Genomic DNA, 20,125 nt, shown 5'->3' on the forward strand with positions numbered 1-20,125 from the left:
ACACAAAACTTGAAAACTTCAATCACACAGAACTCCAACAAAACCTTCATGAGATCCGGTAGTATAAGAAAGCAAACCACTACTATAAGTACTGTTGCAAACCTATCTTATTTTGTTTTTGCATTATATCTACTGTATTCCAACTATTCTATGGCAAAAATTCATCAAATAAAACCATAGATCATCAAAACAAGCACACAACACAAAGAAAACAGAATCTATCAAAAACCGAACAGTCTGTAGCAATCTGGATATTTCGAATACTTATGTTACTCGAAAAATCTTACAAAATTAGGAAAATCTGGGTAATTTGTATATTAATCTTCTGCAAAAATAATCAACTCAAAAGAACGTTTCTGCGATTTATATTTTTGTGAGTGCATAAGTTTCTGTTTTTCAGCAAGATCAAATCAACTGTCACCCAAATCAACCCAAAGGCCTTGCTTGGCACAAACACTAATTAAAACACAAAAACATAATCATAACAGTAGCATAATTGTGCTAACACACAAGAACAGAAAACAAAAAGTAAAAATAAATTTTATTGATTGGGTTGCCTCCCAATAAGTGCTATCATTTTACGCCCCTAGCTAGGCATAAGGTGTAGGATCTAAGTTTTGTCATCCGTTATTTTTGCCACTTTAGTAAAGGGTCTTTTCAAATCTGGGAGGCTCTTTGCGCTTCCCTAAATTTTCCAGAAAATAAACCATCTTGAGATCTAAAATATCCAACCGTTTATTGCAAAGGGAAATCAAAGTGTTCATACGATTGATACTACCATTGAGATGCTTCAGAAGTTCATTATATTTTTGCAATTCAACCATATGTTTATGCAAATCACCGAGTTTGTCCAAAATTTGGACTCCCTCTGGGGTGAAAGAAAACCCTTCTTTTGTGGTGGAACCCCCAAAATTTCTTTTGAAATTTCATAGGCAGCATTGACATCAAGCTCGATAAAATTCCCTTTTGCGGCAAAATCTAAGAATTGTCTATGATGCAAAGCCCATCCTACATAATAATTTCTATGCAAAAATTTTGTGTCTCCCTTTAGATTGCAAACACGGTAAGACTCCATAAGCCTATACCAAGCATCTTTCAAATTTTCTCCTTGTCTTTGTTTGAAGTATAGCACTTCAAATTCTGGTAACAAAGGAGGAGCATTCAAACTAGCCATAGTGAAACAAGAGCACGAATATATCTGACAAGAAAACGGTGAACGAAAAAGAGGGCGAATAAAATGGCAAATTTTTGTGAAGTGGGGGAGAGGAAAACGAGAGGAAATGGTAAATGATGTAAATTGCAAGGAGATGAGATTTGTGATTAGGAACCTGGTTGATTCCCTGGCAACGGCGCCAAAAATTCCTTTTGATGTCTGCTAGAACTACGTCGGTATTTCCCCAAAGAGGAAGGGATGATGCAGTATAGCGATGGTAGGTATTTCCCTCAGTGATGATACCAAGGTTATCAAACTAGTAGGAGAACCTCCTCACACCACGTAAACAGCACCTGCACAAAAATAAAAATTACTCGCAACCCGGTGTGTTAAAGGGGTTGTCAATCCCTTTTGGGTACGGCGCCTCTAGATAGGCAAATAACGTGAGGTAAAAGTGGTAGATATGATAAATAGATCACAGAACAAATAAATTGCAGCAAGGTATTTTTGTATTTTTGGTTTAATAGATCTGAAAATAAATGCAAGGAAAATAGATCGCAAAGGCAAATACGATGAAAAGAGACCTGGGGGCGTAGATTTCACTAGTGGCTTCTCTCGAAAAAATAGCAAACGGTGGGAAAACAATTACTGTTGGGCAATTGATAGAACTTCAAATAATCATGACGATATCCAGGCAATGATCATTATATAGGCATCACGTCCAAGATTAGTATACCGACTCCTGCCTACATCTATTACTATTACTCCACACATTGACCGCTATCCAGCATGCATCTAGTGTATTAAGTTCATGGAGAAATGGAGTAATGCAATAAGAACGATGACATGATGTAGACAAGATCTATTTATGTAGAAATAGACCCCATCTTGTTATCCTTAATGGCAACGATACATACGTGTCGTTTCCCGTTCTGTCACTGGGATCAAGCACCGTAAGATCGAACCCATCACAAAGCACCTCTTCCAATTGCAAGATAAATAGATCAAGTTGGCCAAACAAAACCCAAATATCGGAGAAGAAATACGAGGCTATAAGAAATCATGCATATAAGAGATCAAAGAAGACTCAAATAACTTTCTTGGATGAAAACATAGATCTGATCATAAACTCAAAGTTCATCGGATCCCAACAAACACACCGCAAAAAAGCTTACATCATATGGATCTCCAAGAGACCATTGTATTGATAATCAAGAGAGAGAGAGAGAGAGAGGAAGCCATATAGCTACTAACTACGGACCCGTAGGTCTAGAAAGAACTACTCACGCATCATCGGAGAGGCACCAATGGAAGTGTTGAACCCCTCTGTGATGGTGTCTAGATTGGATCTGGTGGTTCTGAACTCTACGGCGCCTGGAATTGATTTTTGTCGACTCCCCTTGGGTTTCTGGAATATTGGGGTATTTATAAAGCAAAGAGGTGGTTCAAGGGGCACCCGAGGTGGGCACAACCCACCTGGGCACGTCTGGGCCCCCCAGGCGCGCCCTGTCCCCCTCGACGCACCCCCCACGTGCTTCCTTGGCCCAATTGGTGTCTTCTGGCCCAAAAAAATCCTCAAAACGTTGTGCATTTGGACTCCGTTTGGTATTGATTTCCTGTGATGTAAAAAACATGCAGAAAACAGTAACTGGCACTATGCACTATGTCAATAGGTTAGTACCAAAAAATGATATAAAATGACTATAAATTGATTGTAAAACATCCAAGAATGATAATATAACAGCATGGAACAATCAAAAATTATAGATACGTTGGAGACGTATCATCGTCTCGCCAATTATTGCTTCTACAATTATTGCTAACTAGCGAGGTGACCCGCGCATTTGCGCGGCTAGATTTTTTCATGTTGTTTAATTATAGCCATACCATAGTTGCTATATTACATTTAACCATGTGATTTATTCTCAATCTGGTTCACTGACCTTGGGAATTTAGACACCAAAGCAACACATCATGAGGATTCTATATCCCTTAGAGAAATTTCAAATGAGAACCGATTAAGATATTGATGGCTCATAGAAATAATTTCCTTTTTTCATCGCTGTATCTTATCATCAGTGGTATTGCAATTAGGTTCCATTACTGAAATGACATGCATTGACATGTACTGACACATGCAGTCTTGCTCTAGTTAGTTATGTATTCATATTCACCAAAAATTGCTAGAACAATATGTGTTTTCCAACTCTTGCATATATATGTATACCTTGCCTTTATCAAATCGTGCATGTAGTATATGCAACATGACTTACCTTTCTTTCATCGTGCTAGTGATTGTTGCTTCAAATTGTGTTATTTCGCGCAGCTGAAAAGACTTACTACATACTGGTGCACTTTCCTCATTTCTGTTTGTCAATCCCACACGATCTGTCAATTCTTCTTATGTGATGTCATCCACATGACTTTTTACTCGAACATGCACATGGCAGTTTTGTCAAATCGTGTCTATATTCTTACCGAGTTGTATTTTTTAGCATAATTCACTGCATACTTGAGTTGCCATTGTTGCTAATACTTACTCTCACAATCACTTTAATCATAGTTGATGTTTTACACCATGGTCAAGTTTCTTTGCCCATTTCACTTCCCTATATAGGGCAATATAATCATGAGAGGAAATAGTAGGCCTAGCTCTGTAACAGGGGTGGATATGCAATCTCATCAGTTAACAAACAATGCAATGTAGTTTACGTACCATCGGGGTAGCATGATTAAAATAACTTATTGTGCGTTTTTGCTTAACAAACATAAGGTACATGTTTTCTAATTATATCTTTAGTTTGGTCGTGAATGTTTATTTCATTGATCGTTAAGAGAATGATAATCACATGAAGACTGAATTTGGCTGGTTAACGTCCTATATTTTGTAAAAGATGAAGTATACTCCACATGAATTTTTAGCCACAGCAAAAATTTTATTTCCATCAGACAATACATCACCTGGAGATATTAGGAAAGATTGCCGATTCTATTGCCGGGTGTGAGGCATGCCTTATGCTTCCACTTCATCGATCATTACTTTCCGCAACTATGGGCTTCACATGAACACAATTGAGACACAATCTGCTATACTCTGTCGAACTCATGTTTTTTTTCTCAGTATATTGTCAAACCTGTGTACATTGACACATCTAGATAAGCCATGCACGTTGACACATAATTTTATTTTGTTTTAATTTTTGGTTTAAGCTCATATTCATAAATCTTTCATATAAAGTTTATTATATAAATAAGTAGGTTTAAATCATACATTTAGTCACTATCCAAACAATAAAAAATTGATTTTTAGTATCTCAACCTGGTGCCAAAAATTCATGGCCAGCTATAACATGGCTAAGCACTCACGTATGGAACAAATTTGTTTAATCTAATGACGGCGGACATCATTGCATGCAACCGCCGGTCTACTACTCCTGCATGCAATCATACTGTGCTCTTTTTTAAATGAACACTGCACCGTTTTAGAATCAGACTCCACCGCTCCTATTTTTCAGCTCGACACTACGGCCTTTTACTATCGGATTGCACCATGTTTAGCAATTCATCACGACTTCTGGTACATTAATTTGGCTCGACGTGGGCACGTGTCAGCTGGAAAAATTGTACATGTCAACGTTCCACATTGACGTTTCCATTTTATTCTTGTTTGAGTTGTGAAAAAGAACCGCATATTCTTTTTTCTGGATCATGCAAGATTTTTCCCTGCAACAGTATTTTTTATCAATAAAGATAGTTTTAATACATGTCAATGTATTCGATTTGAAAAGAAATCTGATATAGCAGTGCATCCAACATGGATACTTTCCAAATTTATCTCAGCAGTAATTGCTTTTTTAAAATGCTTGTAGCAGTAGGCAGCACGTTCTTTTCTCCCTTCTTTTCTTTCCTATAAGGGACATGCAACGCTTTCACGTCGTATATGTGCTGGACTCTGTTTTTTTTAGGAAATATGTGCTGGACCCTAAGGCATATGTGTCTGTCCGACAACCTTTTCTAGAAAAACTTAGTTGTAGTTTGGCAGCACTTTTCTCTCTCTCTCCCTCTCTTCTTTTCTTTCCAATTAGAACATGCGACGCTTGCACCCCATACATGTGCTGGACTCTAAAACGTACATACATGTGTCTCCTGGAACGTTTTGTACAAAAACATACTTGTACTTTTTTTTCTCTTCTTTTCCTACTTCTTATTCATGAACCTTGTACGTGTCAGTTCAATATATATAACTTTTAGGCGTAACGTACTATCTTTCAATCTCAGCCGTAAATATTATTAATCAACGATGTATATTATTTTAGCATATATGGAAGAACGTGGTGTCTTATTTGTCTTCTATATTATGTATATAATAGATAGATGCATAGAGATAAAGTAAAGCAATTACATGGCGTTTGCATTTCATACAATAAAGAGACAGCCATAAGGCTCCTACAGGTTGCCGATAACTTACAAAACATGATCATCTCATATAATAACATATATCACATCATATCTTAACCATATCACATCACAACATACCATGTAAAAACAAATTAGACGTCCTCTATTTTATTGTTGCATGTTTATGTGACTGATATGGGTTTCCAGCAAGAACCGTTTTTACCTATGGTAAAAACCAGAACGGTGATTTATCAAAGTTTATTGTTTTAACCTTCTTCAAGGACCGGCCGCAGTCAAAGTTGATTCAACTAAAGTAGGAGAAACAAACACCCGCCAGCTACCTTTATGCAAAACTAGTTGCATGTCAGTCGGTGGAACCGGTCTCTTGTGCATGAACATGTAAGGTTGGTCCGGGCCGCTTCATCCCAATATGCTGCCGAATCAAAATAAGACGTTCGTGGTAAGCAGTATGAACATCACCGCCCAAAATTTCTTTGTGTTCTACTCGTGCATATCATCTACGCATACACCTGGCTCATGATGCCACGGTTGCATGGAAAACAAAAAAATTATACGCACATGCAATTATCTATCCATGGAGATGTATAGCAACGAGGGAGGGGGTGTGTCTACGTACCCTCATAGACCATAAGTGGAAGCATTTGGTAACGCGGTTGATGTAGTCGAACATATTCGCGCTCCAACCGATCAAGTACCGAACGTACGGCACCTCTGAGTTCCACACACGTTTAGCTCGGTGACGTCCTCCGCCTTCTTGATCCATCAAGATGGTGAGGTACTGGATGAGTTTCGGCAGCACGACGGCGTGGTGACGGTGATGGTGAAGTTATCTCTACTGGGCTTCGCTAAGCACTACGAAAATATGACTAGGAGTGTAAATGGTGGAGGAGGGCGCCGCACACGGCTAAGCAATTGATCTCTCGTGTGCTAGGCGCCCCCTCCCACATATATATAGGTGGGAGGGAGGGAGGAGCAGCCAAAGGAGGCGCCCAAGTAGGAGAATCCTACTTGGAGTCCATCCCAAGCCACGCCCACCCCCTGCCTTATATAGGTGCGGGAAAAAGGAGGGAAGGGTGCCCCCCCTTTCTTTCTCCCATGAGAGGGAAAGGCAGAAGGTGCTAGTCCTCCCCCCTTTCCTTCCCTTAGGGCCTTCTTTCCAAAGAAAGGGCGCGCCAGGGGCTGCTCTGTTCCCCCTTTGGCCCATTAGGCCCATATCTTTGCCGGGGGTGCCCGAAACTCCTTTCCGGTGACCCAATAAGTACCCGGTACCCTCCGAAACACTTCCGGTGTCCGAATACCATCGTCCTATATATCAATCTTTACCTATCAACCATTTAGAGACTCCTCATCATGTCCATGATCTCATCCGGGACTCCGAACAACATTCGGTCACCAAATCACTTAACTCATATAATACTATATATGTATCGTCATCGAACCTTAAGTGTGCGGGCCCTACGGGTTCGAGAACTATGTAGACATGACCAAGGCACCTCTCCGGTCAATAGCCAATAGCGGAACCTAGATGACCATATTGGCTATTCTACGAAGATCTTTATCAGTCGAACCGTTATGACAACATAGGTAATTCCCTTTGTCCATCGGTATGTTACTTGCCCGAGATTCGATCGTCGGTATCTTCAAACCTAGTTCAATATCATTACCGGCAAGTCTCTTTACTCGTTCCGTAATACATCACCTCGTGACTAACTCCTTAGTCTTTTTCTTGCAAGATTATGATGTGTCTTACCGAGAGGGCCTAGAGATACCTCTCCGATACTCAGAGTGACAAATCCTAATCTCAATCTATGCAAACTCAACAAACACCTTCGGAGATATTTGTAGAGCATCTTTATGATCACCCAGTTAGGTTTTGATGTTTGATAGCACACAAGGTATTCCTTCGGTATCCGGGAGTTGCATAATCTCATAGTCGAAGGAATATGTATTTGACATGAAGAAAGCAATAGCGATAAAACTGAACAATCATTATGCTAAGCTAACGGGTGGGTCTTGTCCATCACATCATTCTGCTAATGATGTGATCCCGTTATCAAATGACAACACGTGTCCATGGTTAGGTACCTTAACCATCTTTAATCAACGAGCTAATCTAGTAGAGGCTAACTAGGGACACGGTATTTGTTTATGTATTCACACATGTATTTAAGTTTCCGATCAATACAATGCTAGCATGAATAATAAACCTTTATCATGAATAAGGAAATATAAAATAACAACTTTATTATTGCCTCTAGGGTATATTTCCTTCAGTGATCCAAGCTCATTCTTGTTACCTACCACAAGCCTCCTCTTTCTGAAAGTACCATTACAACTTTGCAACCTGACTTTGTGATAATTGTGCATTTCCTAATAGGCATTATAGATTATGTTTCTTCCTCCTTTATTTTTTCATGCTTGTTGCATTTTCATGGTTATCCTTGTAATTCATTGTTCCTCTTCGTACTCATTGTCCTAGATACCGCGACAGTGGTCACAAAAAAATCCAGCAATGTGTGAGTACAAGTTGAAGAATTCTTGTCCCTTTACTTTTGTCTTGAATTGCATTCCTAGCTGAGGTTTTGTCATGCTTTCGTTGTTCATTAAGTTCCCTTTTATTGCTGCCTCTTTCTCATTTTCCAGGAAGTTTTCAATGTCTTCTTCATTTAGGTACTCCTTGTCCTCTTTGGTTTGAGTTGGTTGTTGCTATTCCTATTGCCTATTTGTCTCTTCGCTTCTTTATGATGCTTGGAGGTTTAACCCTCTCTATGTTGCTTCTGTTGTAGATTTATCATATGAAAAGTCATGTTCTAATTCTTGCATTTATTATTAGTTAGTTTCAGTAAACTTGAGGAGCATTTTCATCGGCAGTTAGTTATTAACTATTTTTCATGTGAGATTACCTTGTCCAATTCCATGCTTTAAAATAGATTGAAATCCCATGGTTTGGGGCACTCATCATCCCATTTTCTTTCGGTGTCAAGAAATGCACCTCAAGCATTGTCATTAAATCACACTAGCAGGTTATAGTCATATATACGCAAATAGTCTCATTCAGATTTTTTTTAATTTGGCAGGTATGCTTACTATATTGTTGTCTCCTACAGTTTCATCATTGCTAATTGTAGTGTTCGTCACACTGTAGTCAGTATCTATGTTATCCTAGAACCCAAAATAATGTTCCTACTAGGTAGGGGGGAATCCATGCATAAGTATAATTTCTATATTTCAAGGTTGTGCCCTTTTGCCATGTTTTTGTTTTTTCATTTTACCTTATACATTATATGTACTTGAAGAAGTTCAGTGGATGTGTACACTCCATTCTGCAATAACATTTTTATCAACCAGTTAGATACAACAACATGATATTAGTTTTCTTTATTTTTATTAAAAAATAAGAAATGTAAATTATTTTTGTCCTTACATGAAGGAGTGCGTCTACTTCATCTTCTAGGTATGTCTCATGTCCTCGCATGCTTGCTTCACCTTCTTGATGCTGAATCTTAATAAATACTCCCTCTGTCTCATAATGTAAGACATTTTTTTACACTACTATAGTGTCAAAAAATGCCTTACATTGTGGGACAGAGGAAGTAGTTGAATGTACTGAGTAGTGTTTCTAGCAAGTGCACTTTATTTATTTTCTTGAATTTCACTATTTTTCTGAGCTATCTACAGTGTCAATAAAGATGTAATTTACAAGCTAGGTTTACGTTCGCTTCATCTTGCAAGATTTAATTGAAAAGATATGTCAGAGTAACTTACCACCATGTTGTAATTGACAAAATAGGTCACGGTAATTTACAATGCATAGCTTCAGAAATTTTGGACCATATATCTAGCTGTTTTTTCTAGTCTAAGACTTATATTTATGTAGTGTACGGTTACTGGGGTCAAATAGCAAAAGAAGTAAGTAAATCATTTTGGCTTCATCTCACATGAAGGAGTGCATCTTCATCTTGCTGGTATGACTCTTATCCTTATTCATTTGCTTCACCTTCTTGATGCTAAAATTTATGTAAATAATGAAAACACTCAGTAGTGTTTTCTAGCAAGTGTATTCTACTTATTTTTCTGATTTATATTGTATTTATAAGCTGTTTAAAGTGCCAATGTAGATGTAATTTTGAAACTGATGTCATCTTGAAAAAGTTGAGATGTGGTTGTTACATGTATGATTTTAGATGATTTACTATTTTTACACTGTAAATCTACTATAAAATGTCATTGTAACATGTTGTCTTTGAATGTCTAAGCAATGCAATCCTAGTGTAAATTAGTATGGGGTCACTATTAAATATCAATGTAATCCTGCTGTAAATTACATTGTAGATGTCAATGGAACATGTACTTTTCATTTAAATGTCACTGTTACGTGTAAATTAGGATTGTAAACTTATGATGTAATTCTACTGTGAATTACAATTTTAAATCTAGTGCAATTGCAATGTAAAACTCACTTTAGATTTCTAAATTGATCACTGCTCATAGTAATTTGATTAATCTTAGTAGAGTTCCTATTTTTTATGTTTACTGTACTATACAAATGGGTAATTTGATCATGCTTTTTCATGTTTATGTTGATCCCATTACTCCATGCTCAGTTTTCTAATATGCTTTTTTTATTTCCTACAAAGTAATGGGTTTTCCCTATTTTTCATGTGCATGTTTCATGTAAATTCTGAGAAGTGGGAGAGAGAACTGTTCATAGGGGGGAGAAGATTGTGAGGAGAGGATCTTTCACCTGTGCATCCATGATTTCCTGCCCCTCGATCTTGGAGGAATTCCCCACCGTGCTTCCTTCTTGTTCCTCCCCTTGCATGCATGTTCCTGTATGGTTGTGAGATCAGTTCCTTTCTTTCTATGTGATGGGAGCTACCTGGGGCATGTCTTGTAGGATGCATATAGTCCAATAAGGCCCGCACTGTATAAAATGGTTTATTTGGTTGCTTGGGTCACATGAAAATGTTGACCCGCACAAACCTTAAAGCACCACTAGGCCTGGCTCAAGGGGAACATCCGAGTCAACCAGTTTTCCGTAGCCAGGCCCGAGGGATGCAACTCAAGGCACGTGGGCGGTGGCGGCTGAATACGAGGAGGCAAGCTCGAGAGTCGTTTTGTTTCCTAAAATGCCGACATAATTACCCTCGCCGGTCTCTCCCACTCTCCCCACTCTCACACCAGCAGCGGCGAGCAGTGAAACGAATAAGTGCAAGGTGAGCACCTTCGTCAATCATCAGCTTCACCACCTCATCGGCAGAAGTTTAGCAATGGTGATAAGCTCTGTATCCTCTCTTTTGATTTGCGCATTCGATTCATGCGGTACCGATGGATTCAAAGGGGGATTGACCACCACATCTGGATTTAGGCGGTACCGATGGATTTTAGGGTTCATGCGGGGATTGAGTACAAGGGGCTTGGGAGATGGGGTAAATCAAGCTTAAAAGCACCATTACATCCTAGTCGTGATGACCCTGGAGGCGCTTGGAGTGGCGGTGGCCCTTAGCCTTGTCATCATCCACCTCCAGCTCTACCGCACCATCCACCATATCCTCCTCATCTTCGTCCTCCAGAACGATGGGCATTGTATGGTTACCTGGCGCTGGTGCCCTAACCATCGGCTGCACTGCTTCATGGTCATCCTCCAGCGCTACCACGATGGTCGGTTGTGTATTAAAAGGCCTGACAAGCCAATACTTAGCACATCTGGCTCTCTAACCAGGATCGCCGGACTCGGCCTAATCCATCACCCAGCATAGTATATCCATTGACATAGCACCTTTTAATGGGCCATGTATCATCGTCTTCAACCCCTCCTTTGTCGCCTTCAACACCACATCATATACTTATTTATGCATGTCCTCGATGCTAGTGAGCTACGAGCACACCTGCATGGTCTTGGCGAACTTGGTGCGGTCACTAAGCAAGCAGCCAAAGAGGAAAGCCCTCCATCCAATGACATTGCGGAAGGGGATGCGTATGGGATTCATGGCGATGGAGTGGTGGTGAGACAGAGTTTTGGTAGAGGATAGGTAGTTGAGTGCAATAGTGGATAAATAGGGGCTTTGGACTAGGTGTGTGGGACGAATGAATGTTGATCAGCAGCTATGGTGTGTTCCTGTTTGTGCATCTAGTGCCCACTTAGTGGTTTTGGAGTATAGAGGACAAATATTTTAAGGGACTAATGTGTTTGTGTCTGTACACAGGAGTTATAGTCCTTGAAGATTTGGTTTAACCGATGAAATACGACCCCTAAAAATGTATTGCTTTAAGTGAAGAATTTGGTCCGTCCTTTGAAGAAATTGAAGTGAAGAATTGGAAGCTTGAAGAATTTGTTTTCGTAGTTTCTTTATTCTTATTTTGAGTCATAGGAAATATCGTGTTGTTAAAGTGGGTCTAGGTGAAAGCACAAGTACTCCCTGGGTGATTTTTGTAATTAATGTCAACATATCTCTTGTTACACTAATATTTATACCTAGTATATTTCAGATAAGTTCAACATTGGAGTGGCATGGACAAGAGGATGTGGAACCCCTTCAAGATGCTAAGAACAAACATTGGCAGAAGATCAAGACTCTACATTTTGATTTTAGTGATCCAAGATCACATTAAGTCCATAGGAGAGCCAATACTATTAAAAGGGGATGAGGTGTTGCTTAATGGATTGCTTGCTCAAAGTTCTTAGTGATATGCTACAAAACCCTCAACCACTTTCTCATATCCACATATGTCCTAAACCTAAAAGTCAAACTCAGCCCAACTAATTTGATCTATCCGGTGCCACCGAGTTCATTTGACATAGCCACTGCCAAAGCCTAATCAGTTCAGTCTCACCGATGGGATCACGATCTCACCGAGATGGGCTTGCAAATTATCTTTTACCTGTTGCAACAATTTTGGTCCCACCGAGTTTGTGCAATCGGTCCCACTGAGTTTGCTTGACCAATTCTCTATTTACTTATTACCAAAGTTGGTCTCACCAAGTTTGTGTAATCGGTCAAACCGAGTTGAGGTTTTACCCTAACCCTTACACATCAGTCCCACCGAGTTAACCTTGTCGGTCCCATCGAAAACTTTAACATTCACATTTTAACCTGAATCGGCCTGACCGAGTTTCACCATTTGGTCTAACCGAGTTTGGGAATCTGTGTGTAATGACTAGATTTTATGTGGAGGCTATATATACCCCTCCACCCATTCTTCATTCATGGAGAGAGCCATCAAAACATGCCTACACTTGCACTACTCATTTTCTTAGAGAGAACCACCTACTCATGTGTTGATACCAAGACATTCCATTCCAATCACAAGAATCTTGATCTCTAGCCTTCCTCAAGTTGCTTTCCACTCAAATCATCTTTTCACCATAGTCAAATCTGTGAGAGAGAGTTGAGTGTTGGGGAGACTATCATTTGAAGCACAAGAGCAAGGAGTTCATCATCAACACACCATCTATTACCTTTTGGAGAGTGGTGTCTCCTAGATTGGTTAGGTGTCACTTGGGAGCCTCCGTCAAGATTGTGGAGTTGAACCAAGGAGTTTCTAAGGGCAAGGAGATCGCCTACTTCATGAAGATCTACCCAAGTGAGGCAAGTCCTTCATCGGCGATGGCCATGATGGGATAGACAAGGTTGCTTCTTCGTGGACCCTTCATGGGTGGAGCCCTCCATGGACTCGCGCAGCCATTACCCTTCGTGGGTTGAAGTCGCCACCAACGTGGATGTACGATAGCACCACCTATCGGAACCACGCCAAAAATCTCCGTGTCTCCAATTTCCTTTGCACACTCCAATCCCATCCCTTTACTTTCTTGCAAGTTGCATGCTTTACTTTCCGTTGTTCATATACTCTTTGCATGCTTGCTTGAATTGTATTGTGAATGCTTGAAGTTGTGCTAATTTCCAACCTCAACTTGAAAAACTTAAAAACTGCTACCTTTACTTGTTGAGGGTCTAATCATCCCCCCCCCCTCTAGACACCTCTTCTCGATCCTTTCACTAGGTGATACATAATCGTATTTCTGAAGTAATGCTAAAAACCTATACACTACCTATTTCTTAGAGCTGAAGACTTTGGAAATCTCTTGCAGTGTGATGACCCACAAGTGTAGGGGATCTATCGTAGTCCTTTCGATAAGTAAGAATGTCAAACCCAACGAGGAGCGGAAGGAAATGATAAGCGGTTTTCAGTAAGGTTTTCTCTGCAAGCACTGAAATAATAGGTGATAGATAGTTTTGTGATAGGATAAATAGTAACGAGCAAAAAGTAAATAAAGTAAATAAGGTGCAGCAAGGTGCCCCAATCCTTTATGTAGCAAAGGATAAGCCTGGACAAATTCTAATAATAATAAAGGAGCTCCCGAGGACACATTGGGAATTATAGTCAAGCTAGTTTTCATCACGCTCATATGATTCGCGTTCGGTACTTTGATAATTTGATATGTGGGTGGACCGGCACTGGGGTACTACCCTAACTTGGACAAGCATCCCACTTATGATTAACCCCTATTGCAAGCGTCCGCAACTACAAAAAGGAGTATTAAGGTAAACCTAACCACAACATTAAACATATGGGCCCATATGAACCCCTAACGAAGCAATGCATAAACTAGGGTTTAAGCTTCTGTCACTCTAGCAACCCATCATCTACTTATTACTTCCCTATGCCTTCCTCTAGGCCCAAATAATGGTGAAGTGTTATGTAGTCGACATTCACATAACACCACTAGAGCAAAGACAACATACATCTCATCAAAATATTGAACGAATACCAAATTCACATGACTACTAATAGCAAGACTTCACCCATGTCCTCATGAACTAAAGTAACTACTCACAAAGCATAATCATGTTCATAATCAGAGGCGTAATAATATGCATTAAGGATCTAAACATATGATCTTCCACCAAGTAAACCAATAAGTACCAACTACAAGGAGTAATCAACACTACTAGCAACCCACAGGTACCAATTTGTGGTTTTGGATACAAGATTGGATACAAGAGATGAACTAGGGTTTGGGAGGAGATGGTGCTGGTGAAGATGTTGATGGAGATTGACCCCCTCCCGATGAGAGGATCGTTGGTGATGACGTTGGTGATGATTTCCCCCTCCCGGAGGGAAGTGTCCCCGGTAGAACAGCTCCGCCAGAGCCCTAGATTGATTCCGCCAAGGTTTCGCCTCGTGGCGGCGGAGTTTCGTCCCGTAAGCTTGCCCATGATTTTTTCCAGGGTAAAAGTGATGATATAGCACAAGATGGACGCCGGAGGCCCACCAGGGGGCCCAGGAGATGGGGGCGCGCCCTATAGGGGGGGCGCCCCCTTGTCTCCTGGATAGGGTGTGGGCCCCCTGGCCTATTTCTTTCTCTCATAAATTCTTAATAAATCCAAAAAGTGGTTTCGTGGAGTTTCAGGACTTTTGGAGTTGTGCAGAATAGGTTTCCAACGTTTGCTCCTTTTCCAGCTAGAATTCCAGCTGCCGACATTCCCCCTCTTCATGGTAAACCTTGTAAAATAAGAGAGAATAGCCATAAATATTGAGATATAAAGTGTAATGACAGCCCATAATGCAATAAATATTGGTATAAAAGCATGATGCAAAATGGACGTATCACAGTGCAGTCGAGTTCATCAGCAACAGAGACAAAGTTCTTCCGGTCATTGACGAAATTGGTCTGACTGAGGAGTTAGAATTTCGCAAGTGTGATCTGCCTACCGTGAGGAAATTGAATGCCTCAACCAATTTGAGAGTTCAAATTCTGACTATTGTTGCGCTTAGTGCTAGCTGTCTAGTGGATCCTTATCCTAACAACGGTCATGTCCAAAAGGGCATTTATAAGAATTCATGTCGGTTGCCCCTGGCTATAAATAGCCGCCCCCACAACCACTTGTTGGGTGGCTTCTCCAAGAGAGAGATTGACACTTGTCATTTGAGAGCAACTCGTCCTATGACAACTTTGTGAAAACCTGAGTGAGGAAAACCCCAAGTAGAGCCAAAGTGATTGAGCATCACTAAAGAGATTGATCTGTGTGATCCGATGCCTATTACCTTTGAAGACTGTCATGCTTCCAGACGGTTAGGCATCATGTACTGGGCACCCAAGAGTAATTCTGGCGTGCCGGTGAACAAGTTTGTGAAGGTTTTGGAAGTCTACCTTGAAGACTTACCACGAGTGATTGGGCGAGGTCTATAGTGACCTTAGCTCAAGATGAATACGATGAAGACTAAGTGTCTTCGGAGCTAAATCTCAAGCCACATCAACCAGACGTACAGTTGATACAGCAACTGGAACTAGTCTACCAAATCACTATGTCTTCACCGAGCCTACATTGTTTCAAATTCCTCAACTCTTTACTTTCAGTATTTCCGCTGTTGAAGAATGTGTGATCTACATTCTGAATAATTTGAACTAAACACTTTCATCATGATACCTTTCATTTCTTCAGTTCATATTGTGTATGCATGAATGCTTGTATGGTTGCATGTTCTTCACCTGGATCTATCTTGTATGCATGTTTTACTTTTTTGTGATAATTTAGTTTCGCCTCTGTTTATATTTCTTCACTATGATCTTCGTCAAATTCGTCAGAGTTTGACAAATTTATAAAAATCTCCCATTCACTCCCCCCCCTCTGGGAGTAAATCTGTGTTTTCAGTTCCATGTGTCCCTTCATTGACCTTCATTCATGATGTTCATAATGCAGATCGACAACGCTCCTTCGGAGAACTCCAAGGGCAAGCAGGTGGTGTCGGCCGAAGAGAAGGGCAAGGAGGTGTTGGATTTCCCTAGCGCCCCCAAGCGGGCAAGGAACTTTGGCCGTTTCATGAGGAGGCTGGGCCAACTCACTTCTGCAATGTCATCCTTGCACCAAAGCTGGCGTGCCTACCGATACCACTGCACTTCACCAAGCACTTCCCCTTCGTCCCTCGGAAATTCAAGCTGAAGACCAACACTAGCTGGATCTTGAGGGTGACGGTCTGGGTGATCAACGGTAGGGTAACCTTTGATCAGGGTTGGGGTCCCTTTGTCACTGTTCACTAGATCAAGATCGGATACCTCCTCACTTTCAAGCTGCTGAGTCCCGACAAGCTCCAGGTGATCATCTTCAATGAAGACGGCGCTGGGGTGGTAACAAAATGCAAGAAGCACTACCTAACCTTCACTATGGATGTCTAGAAAGTTCACTCTTGCATAATTTGCTTCAGTTTAGCGCTGAAGGTTTGTTTAAGACTATGTTATGTGCCACTATGTTGAACCGGTTGCTATCTATGCCCTACTTGCGAGCATGCGGGTAAGCTCACCACTTCGAAATGAGGTTATCATACAACATGCATTGCATCTAACCAAACATCTTGACTTGTGTTTTTGCCCAAACAAGCCCGGAACCAAATAGTGTGACTTGCATTTCTTTGTAGCCTGGCTAGAGGTATGTAGGCAATTAAACGATGTGCAAATGATGTTTTTTTCCTGCATTTGCTCAACCAGGCCCAACTGGAACAAGTATGCAAAGTGACAAAAAACAATGCAGGCAACCAAACACACCCCAGGTTAGGTGAGATTTGTTTTTTAGCTAGTAGTTAGGTGAGACCTCTATTCTCTCTAGTTTTTTTAATGTTAGCAGGAGAACTCCAATTTCATGTATCTGAAAGAGGCATTACAAGAACACCCCCAAAGGAGGAAAGCACTACAAAAAGGTAGCGAAAAAAGAAAAGAAAGGAAAAGATCATGTCGGCGCTGCCACAAACCAAAGCTCCACCAACAACCATGGACACCATGGGAATCCATCATCAAGATCTCCAAGGTGATGATTCCAACGAGAAAAACGATGTTGAGGACACTGACATCATCCGATCTAGCACAACCTGGTCTTAGATTTTTCATCCGTAGATCTCATGCCAAGAGGTACCAAGAGAAAATAGGCGCCACAACAGTACCTCCAGGAAGGAAGACGACATACATGAACATCGTGGTCGTCGACAACAAGGTCGATGCCGAATTTTCATCTGGAGCCCAGCCTTCCATCAAGAATCTCATGATCTAAGGCCACCCAATGCCTCAGGGTTGAATGAGACCAAGCACAGACTGCCAGAAACCAATAGATCGTCGCCGCATCCAGGAACTGGGTGAGCACATGCCAACCTGGCTAGTCTACACCATCGCACACAGGACCTGGGCGAGCCATTCCAGATATGGCCATCCTCAATCTCCATGCGTAGAACTAGGCGAGACCCCACACTGCAGCACACCGGAAAGGCCAAGGGAAACCCGGAATTTGTGGGCCTACACAGTTGTGCTTTGGAACTGGGCAGAATCCAAGCCAAAATTGAGTTGTCTGCATTGTCGAATGGAAGAACAGGGCTATATGTGTTGGATTGATCCGTCGGAGCCTCCTCTAGAACCATCCACGCAGGACGGTGCCATAGTGCCAGAGCCTCCTCCTGCACTATCGAATGCAAGAATGGGACGGTGCCATAGTGCCAGAGCCTCCTCCTGCACTATGTGTTGGATTTATCTGCCAGAGCCTCCTCTAGCACCATCCACATAGGACGGTGCCACTGCTCAAAGGAGCTGGTCATGCACCATGCTTGGAGGAAGAGCCCACCCATTTTCCACCGATCCCTCCACAATCGGCCAGTCGTCGCCACGTACAATTGCCAAGAAGCAACAATTCTGGCCCAGATCAGGCCTCCTCCATACTGAGCGTCGCACATATCCACCACGAGAGCACCACCAGATTTGGGCAACCCTACCACCGCACGACAGGTGCCAGCTTTGGACTGCTCGGACACCCAGCACACCATCATGTCATCTCCTGCTCCAGATCCACGCTCCCCTGTCATAGCCATTGCAGGCCCGCCATGCTGGTTGCCACGCGCACGCTGGCAAGGGTCGTCACCCATCGGATTTCGCTGGGACGCCTGGCGGCCCAACATGCACGCACACCCGTTGCAGCGGGTGTGCCTATCGCCCCCGCATCCTGCCAACTCATGCCTGGCCGCGTCGCAGAAGCTCACGTGCGGTCGCGTCTGGATGCGCTGGGCCTGAACACATCATGACCCCTGGTTGCGCCCGCTCATGTGTTGTAGTGCACCGACGCCACACCCATCATCCTCTATGAACACCTTGCCACGATGTCGCGCCCTCCTGCCAGCCTCGCATCTCTAAGGTGAGTCGTTCTTACGCTGCTCGAGCTCCTCGCGAGATGGGAAAGGCCCCGCCATCACCAACAGCGTCGCACGGGCTATGCCCAGCAATGTGTGGCGACGACGAGGAGGGTTCATGTGTAGTAGGACTGGCTCCAATGATTTAGGGTTTCTCCCGGGCCGCTGCTGGCAGCAACACGGGAGACTAGAGGTGGAAATTTGGTGTATGCTTCCTTTTCTCTCTAGTTTTCTTGCCCTGCAAGTCCTGCATTTTGTTCTCCGGTTTCATCTAGTTCTTTTTGGGTTCGAAACTGGGCACTCATTTTAGTTTCTTTTTCGGGTCCTTTTTTATTCTTGCAAGCCCATTTAATGGAACTGAGGGTAGGTGGGACAAGCATAGTGACATTCAGGGGATAGGAACAAAACAGAGGACATGTGATAGTTGTCAAACTCTATGTGGGTGAAACATCTGACTGAAAGCGAATTGGATTTCAGACGAATGTAAAACAGACAATCCCAATAGATATTAGGACACTTAGCGAGATAATGTCTCCCTTTAAGAAATGAAAATAATACTACATAGTATATTTAAGGATAACATAATATATATTAGAGCACCTTGCGAGATTGAAGGAACCAATAGGTATAGAGTTTTCTTTGGATTTTCTTCCTTGGCCCCTTAGTAGCTTTATCCATATATAGTCTGCCCTTCATCCCTTTATTGTGCGTACCACTCCTTCTTGTTGCTTCATTCCCTTTAGCATTAGAGAGATTTTTCTGTCAAATGTCACTCCCTAGGGTTTAGCAAATATAGTGGAATTCATAGACACATGAATTTAATTCTCTTTATCAAGGTCACTTTGTATTTCATGAGATTCTGCAACAACCGTTTCTTTATCAACTTCTTCATTGATTTCATTAATCCTCTGTGCACCAACGCTCGGCCTATAACTACACTTAACTTGAAATGTTGCGATTGAAACTATTAGCACAAAGAAAAGGTTGCTATCAACTGTATGCAAAGCACCGACCTGCATGCATTGTCATGAAGGTCCCACATATATACTATCAAGTTCTCAAGCCTCTCCTTCATTTGTGACTAAAACATGTGAGTGACAAAGAAGAAGAAACAAACCAAAAATAGGATCCCACCCACTCACTAATGCATTTCAACCAGGAGGTGTGCACAGATGTTAAAAAATTATCTCTCTCTAACCCCTCTCCTATTTGACAAAAGCCACTTCTCACATTGCGCCAAAAAATTATTGAGAGCAACATTTTGATGATGCGATGTAAAGTTGTTGGAAGCAGCTCATGATGATACCTAACAGCAATTTCGATGGAATATCACGTTTGATCATCTCAAACAATGCCCACCACTTGCTTTGTGGTACCAAGAGTCCAAGTCCC

Source organism: Triticum dicoccoides, chromosome 2B, assembly GCF_002162155.2.
Source record: "Triticum dicoccoides isolate Atlit2015 ecotype Zavitan chromosome 2B, WEW_v2.0, whole genome shotgun sequence".
In the NCBI taxonomy this organism is placed as follows: Eukaryota; Viridiplantae; Streptophyta; class Magnoliopsida; order Poales; family Poaceae; genus Triticum; species Triticum dicoccoides.